The 6488-nt window shown below is 38.0% G+C and overlaps 1 non-coding gene across 1 annotated transcript; it reads left to right on the plus strand.

Annotated features, from left to right (window-relative positions):
- Positions 1–6388: 6388 nt before the first annotated feature.
- LOC147605328 (U6 spliceosomal RNA) lies at positions 6389–6488 on the plus strand. The gene has a single exon (XR_015265274.1). It is a non-coding gene; the product is annotated as a U6 spliceosomal RNA (small nuclear RNA).

A 6488-nucleotide genomic window follows, 5' to 3' on the forward strand; every position in this document is an offset into this window, starting at 1 on the left:
TGTTATTGATGGGGGAGAAGAGAAGTAAGGATCCGGAGGAACGTAGGCAAAATCATCAGAACAAGATTTTGATTCTCAGTTCCTCATCTGATTCATTGAAGTGACAGTTATCATTTAAAGAAATCGGCCTTCGATAAGGTCCCTTTTGTTGCAGGATTCTTGTCAAATGTTGTTGAGTAGGACTCGTTCCCGCATTCTTCTTCCCATGTGCTTTTTATGCTTTTATGTATATTTAAGTGTTCGATGAAGTAGATATACATGAAGTATATGAACTGAGTCAAATAGACTCTTATTGAGCTGTTGCTTGTTGAAGTAGCCACTGGTTGGTAAGGCATGAAAGAATTACGTTAACTTGCAAGGCTAATATACATATCTTTGCTAAGGGTTAGGTATTAATGTGTTATGAAGATTTAAGTTTTTGTTTGGAGAGGTTTACAATTTGAAGGAAGATTCCAAGCGATGGATTGTACCATTGACCCGGTTGTCATCCTCCATGGCTCCCCCATCCAGAGATGTACCTAGAAAGTTATCAATGATGAGGCATTGGTGCAAATGTCCTCTAGTGCATGAATTTAGGTATGTACTCATGGAGTAGGTGCTACATTAACTTAGCCAATAGTATAGTAAGATATAAGCTTAACAAAAAAGTATTGGCTATTGAATATTGTTGGGAGTTTCTTGTGGTATTCTACCATTTTTAGGTAGTCCAGTTGTGTGACTCCCTTGTGATTTTGTCTTTTCTTTTTCTTTTTTTGTTTTCTACCACCTTGCGAGCAACAGGTTCTTGTGGCTACTCTCCTTTTTGAGAGAATAGGTTCTCATGTCTGCCACGTAGCTTCTGCACTCATGGTCCTCATCAAAGAGGAGTGAAAAGAGCATTGTGAGTTTGTCCTTGATACACTAATAAGTTTTTGTAGATGTGGGGATTGATTCTTGAATTTGTGGCTCAAGTTTTGTCAAGGTGGTAGGTACAGCTTCTGGGGTTGGTTGCCATTTGTGGTGATCGAACATGCCAACTCTTGTGTATGCATTGTATGCACAAGAGTAATTAGAATATTTCTTTTAGATGCAAAAATGGTGGGAATTACTCCTATGGAATAACATAAAAATAAACTTTCTTTCCACAAAAATCTAAAAAATTTTACCATAACCTCCTTTGTATGGCTTATCATTCTATTTTAACTTAAATTAACCCAAATTAGATTCATAGAACTCTAATCTACATAATTTTCTAAAATTCAAGAGAGTAAACAATAAGAAGAGCTTAATTAATCCCTTAGTTAATCTTTCTAGGATTAAGAAAGGTGGAATGTAAAGAAGAGAAGGGGGCAAGAGAGGTTGAGTGGCTTGCTTGGTGTTGCTTGAGCCTGTATTCTTGTCAAACTTTAGGTGAAGCTGTTGGGGTTGAATGTGTTGGTGAAGCGTTCCTTCCTTTGTTCGATCTTGGCAACCATATGATGGGATTTCCATCATAGTATCCTTGCTTTTAGCACGTGCATAGGCACCCGTCTTTGATGAACATTAGGAGTTAATGGTTGATGCCTTTGAGGCTTTTTCTTTGAGCACGCTTGGGGCACTTCTTGATATGCTTAGGAATCCAAGCTTTGGTATTGCCTTGGTAGTACCCTTGAGCTTACAGTAATCCTTTTGGTACCCACACTTGTTGAGTTGCTGGAGTTCTTTGAGAAACTCGATGCATTTGTGGATGACGTTATGGAGTACTTTTATTCTTCCTCGGCGTTTGAGTTTTGCATTGAGGAAGAGGCTTTGATTGTCGAGGCACCCAAATTGGATTGGCACCTTCATAGTAGCCCTGACCTATAGGTAGGTGCTTCTCCAACTATATTTTGATACCATTAAGATACCTTGATTTTGGCTATTATGGTGGAGTTTTCTTTTTAGGACCTCATTTAGTCCTTGGGCGACGCCCCTTCCTAGATTAGTCAATATGTCCAAGGTTTGGGCATTTAGGGGTTGCAAAGGGTTAGTATCTATAGCACTTCTAAAGGTTTAGGTCTTGTGGTAGTGCTAGGCAAAGGACCACATCTCAGAGGGATTGATGTGATAGGGGGTGTAAAGCCCAATATCACAATTGTTGTCAGGATGGCAAATGGTATTGGAAGTTGCATTTGGGACATGGATCTCAATGGCTCGAAGATATCAATCATTGGGTTCAGTCTAGATGTGAGCCCACGTAATCCCTCTATTGTTGCAATGTTGCCAATTGCTCCTTAATGAGTAAGCACACATTTTCTTTTTGTGCGCGAGGGTTTGTTTCACGACGTGAAGAAGCAGGTGCGGTTCACGACGTGAAATGCTCTTTCACGATTTATTTTTTTGCATGGGGATTTATTTCACAACGTGAAGCAGGTGTGGTTTATAATAGTTTCACAAATTTTTTTTGCACGGGGGTCTGTTTCACGACATGAAGCAAATGCGGTTCACGATGTGAAATGGAGTTTCACGATTTTTTTTGGGAGTCTAGTGGGAAATTCGAGTTTCCTTATGTGGAAGGAATGTTTTTTGAATTTAAAATTAGGGAGATATGGGCATTTTTTCAAAAAGGTAAGTGGAATAAAAAAGTCAACACTTTTATGACACCCCCTTACACCCTTCATTATGACCCCCCAAAATGGACAAATTGACAACTCATTGGTATCTTTTCATTTCATGCAATTCTCATTAGCCTTAATGAATCATGAAAAAAAAAGCTTAAGAATTAATTAAAGATTAATCCTTTCACTAATCTTTTCTCCTTTTAAACTAATTAAGGACTCTAATTAACCACTAATCACTAATTAATTCACACCATTGAGCACATCATTGGATAGGGCATGGAATTGCTAAGCTATGTGCATCAACTAATGTGTAAATTATTCCATAATTAAAGATTAACTAAACTCTTAATTCTAGTCTCTTCTCTTTATGCAAAATTAAGTAAAAGAGAGCGAAATTCCTCCAATTGATGAAGAAAACTCAAAACACTCAAAAACACTAATTTCGACCTCTTACATGATCAATTTTGACCCCGAAAAAACATATATCTAGTTTTTTTCTCTCTTGAACTGGATTAATCACCCTTAATGATAAAAACCACTCAATTAAGGAAGATTAGTTGATTTCAAGAGTTTTTTGGGAAAATCTTTTAAAGGATTAAGCTACTCCTAATACTCGCTAACACTCTAATGCATACAAATCAAACAAAAATTAATGATTCTAGCTCTATGTTTAACTCTAAAGAGAGCTAAAAATCACTAAAAAATACATTCTATTGCATTTTTTTATGAAGCAAAAAAAACCTAATACACTCTATTTGCAAGCCCTAAGAACATTAAAAACCAGATTAACAACAATAAAAACAATGATTTAAGCTAAAAATTAAGCAAAAAAGTATTCTTTACAAAACAAAAAAGGGAGCTATTCTTCACAAAATCACACACAAATCTCCATCCAAACCACATCTTTTTCATGGTAAATCACTAATCAAGACAATGGGCAATGGGTAATACGTAGATTAGAGGAAAATGATAGAAAAAACCAAGGGATGATTCCCCCGCACCAAAAATGTTATGGCTCACCCAAACCCCCCTTGAAACACATCCAACAAGAAGATTACCTAGTGAACTGCAACTGTCCATGAGTATCTTTCCAATGGCCGAGCTCGTAACCCTTCAGGTGTCCAAGCTCCACAACTCCTTGGGAAGCAATTCCACCATGCCTCCCACGAGCGTTGTCACACCGTTCGCATTACACTACGTATACTCGTCCCTCCTCTCACCTCACTTCACTCATACACACTAACTATTATGGAATAGAGTGAGATTAGCAAGAGGATTAGCAAGGGCAAGACTCTATTGCACAATGGGAGAGTTTTTTGTATTATGAGAGATATTCACTTATATACATGGCCATAAGTGTTCACACTCACTTAAATTGTGGTCGATCATGCACTTTACGCTCATAAGAGGCCTAATGCTATTACAATGACTACTCTCATAATATATCCATGAAGTACTTCACTTGGGACTTCATCCTAGCTTGCTACCACACACTCTTAAAGCGAGAATCGCCATAAGTATTCTGTTGGACCATTACGAGTGCCTGTCCAAGTTGTAGATTTGGACACCATTGCTTCATATCTTGAATGTATGACCTTTTGGTGTATCTACCTTGACTCCTTGATGTAAGATAATGGTGGTAGCTCTTGTTAACCCTAGGAATGGGTTAAGAGTATATTGATATAAATAATGGTTTTACAAAAAAAAAAGATGTGTCACTCTCTCCTTGTGTTGTTTAGAATGATGGGGCAAATATTGTTATGGGGAAGAAACACTTAACATGCAACCATGTAAACATCGAAGTTCTAAGTAGAGTCCTTTAGCACTCTGCCGCCTTAGTCATACTACATGTGTTGTTTAGAATGATGGGGCAAATATTGTTATGGGGAAGAAACACTTAACATGCAACCATGTAAACATCGAAGTTCTAAGTAGAGTCCTTTAGCACTCTGCCGCCTTAGTCATACTACATGTGTTGTAATGAAAATAGGCACCAAAATATTTATTCATTACATATAAAAGCATACACTTATCTTAAAAGCCAGCACATGAGTGCTTTTACAAATAAGATGATAAAGGGGTGTTCCCTAAACCCTCAACCCTTAGAAGTACAAATTCTCCAGGATCTAGATGTGCACCTCGAAGGACACAACATATAGAATTTTATGCCCCTTAACCTTGTGCTTAACTTGTGTCATTGGAAACTTTATTACAACCATTGCATTAGCATGCACAATAGTAGTTGGTGCATCTTTGAGTAAAACATTACTACTACTACCTGGCTGAAAGCAGTTTTTGGTAATACACACCATCCAACACTTCATCACTAATGTTGAAAACATTTTCCCAAACATCTTCTAGCAAAGCTGCTCTATGTGGGGACATTTTTTGGTTACTTGCATAAGACTATATAGTAGTCCTTGTTGTTTTCATTTGATGGTGCATTGATCATCACTGCAAAAGGATCTCCCAACTCCACCATATCTACTAACTTCTCATTCTCCATGGAGTATAATATATCATCTTTGTCAAAACAGGAGAAGCATTATGCACTTTGGTGGGTTCTAGCTTCTTCAAACTCCATGAACCAATGTGATTCAATGTGGTACACTGGTGGGTTCTAGCTTCTTCAAACTCCATGAACCAATGTGATTCAATGTGGTACACTGGTCCTAGACCTCATCCATGTAGAACGAACAGAAGCACAAGAGTCTTCTAAAAAGTACGTATGTTGGATTTTTCTTACCATGGATTCCATATTTACATGATCATATAAAATTTGTTAATATCAAGCGTGAATAACATGTTCACCATGATCATCATTTACAAATAGTTGGTCATTTCTTGGGGATGAACTTGTAAAAGCCTGCCGAGGTTTTGCAGAAGCCCAATGGGTGTCCACCGGGCTTTTTACATTTCCTAGTGGACCCGCCGGGTTATTATGGAAGCTTGGTGGGCCTGGCAGGGATGATCAAGATCCCAACATGGTATAATTTTTTATATAGTGGGCCTTGTGGCCTAGTGGGGTGCAAAGTTGAGGAGAAGCAGCTTGCAGCATTCTAGGAGCAAAGTAGCAATAGCTTGCAACATTCTAAGAGTAGAGCAGCATCAGCTTGCAGCATTCAGTGAGGCTTGTAACGTGTGTGTATGTATGCATGTGTTTGACTACTGTAGGATTTGGGACATTGTCGTGTATGCAGCAAGCTCATGTCATTTCCCTACTTCGATCGGGGTTTCAACTATAGTAAGTTAATATAAACTATAGTAGTTTTAGGCACCTTGTTGTGTATTTGGCAAGTGTGCGACACTCACTTACTATAGTCATAAATATGTGAGTTTTGGGCCATTTTATTATGGTTCTTATCTCTAGGCACTCGGTCGTATTGTGCGACAAGCGAGTGTCTTTAGATAAGTATGTCCTTCATTTCTACACTTAGTCGTATATTTGTGGCTAGATAGTTTTGTTTTGATAGTGACACCTTCTCCTCTCCTCTCCCTTAAGAAATGTTTGGACATCTGGTCGTATTATTCGACTGGATGATGTTCTTTCATCTAGCAATGAATGAGTGATGTTACATTCAATTGACATTTGGTCGTACTATTCGGTCAAGTAGTGTCATTTGCTAGTTTTTGCACGTGTCTACTATGCGGCACCTGATCGTATTGCTCAGCCATATGGTGTCATATATTGTTTTTTAAAATTTTCCATGTTAGTTTTTCAGCACTTGGTCGTATTGCTTGGCCATGTGTCGAACAATATTGTTTATTGTCAATTTTTGTACATGCAATCATATACATATAGTCTAACCAATACACAAAAGACACTACATTAGTTCTCTCTCTCTCTCTCATCTGATAAAATTGGAACGATACAGAGAAGATTAGCGCGCAAGGATGACACGCACAAATCGAGAAATGCTCTCTCTCTCT

This window comes from Cibotium barometz, chromosome 60, assembly GCF_041138505.1.
Source record: "Cibotium barometz isolate CiBa-2024 chromosome 60, ASM4113850v1, whole genome shotgun sequence".
Lineage (NCBI taxonomy): Eukaryota > Viridiplantae > Streptophyta > Polypodiopsida > Cyatheales > Cibotiaceae > Cibotium > Cibotium barometz.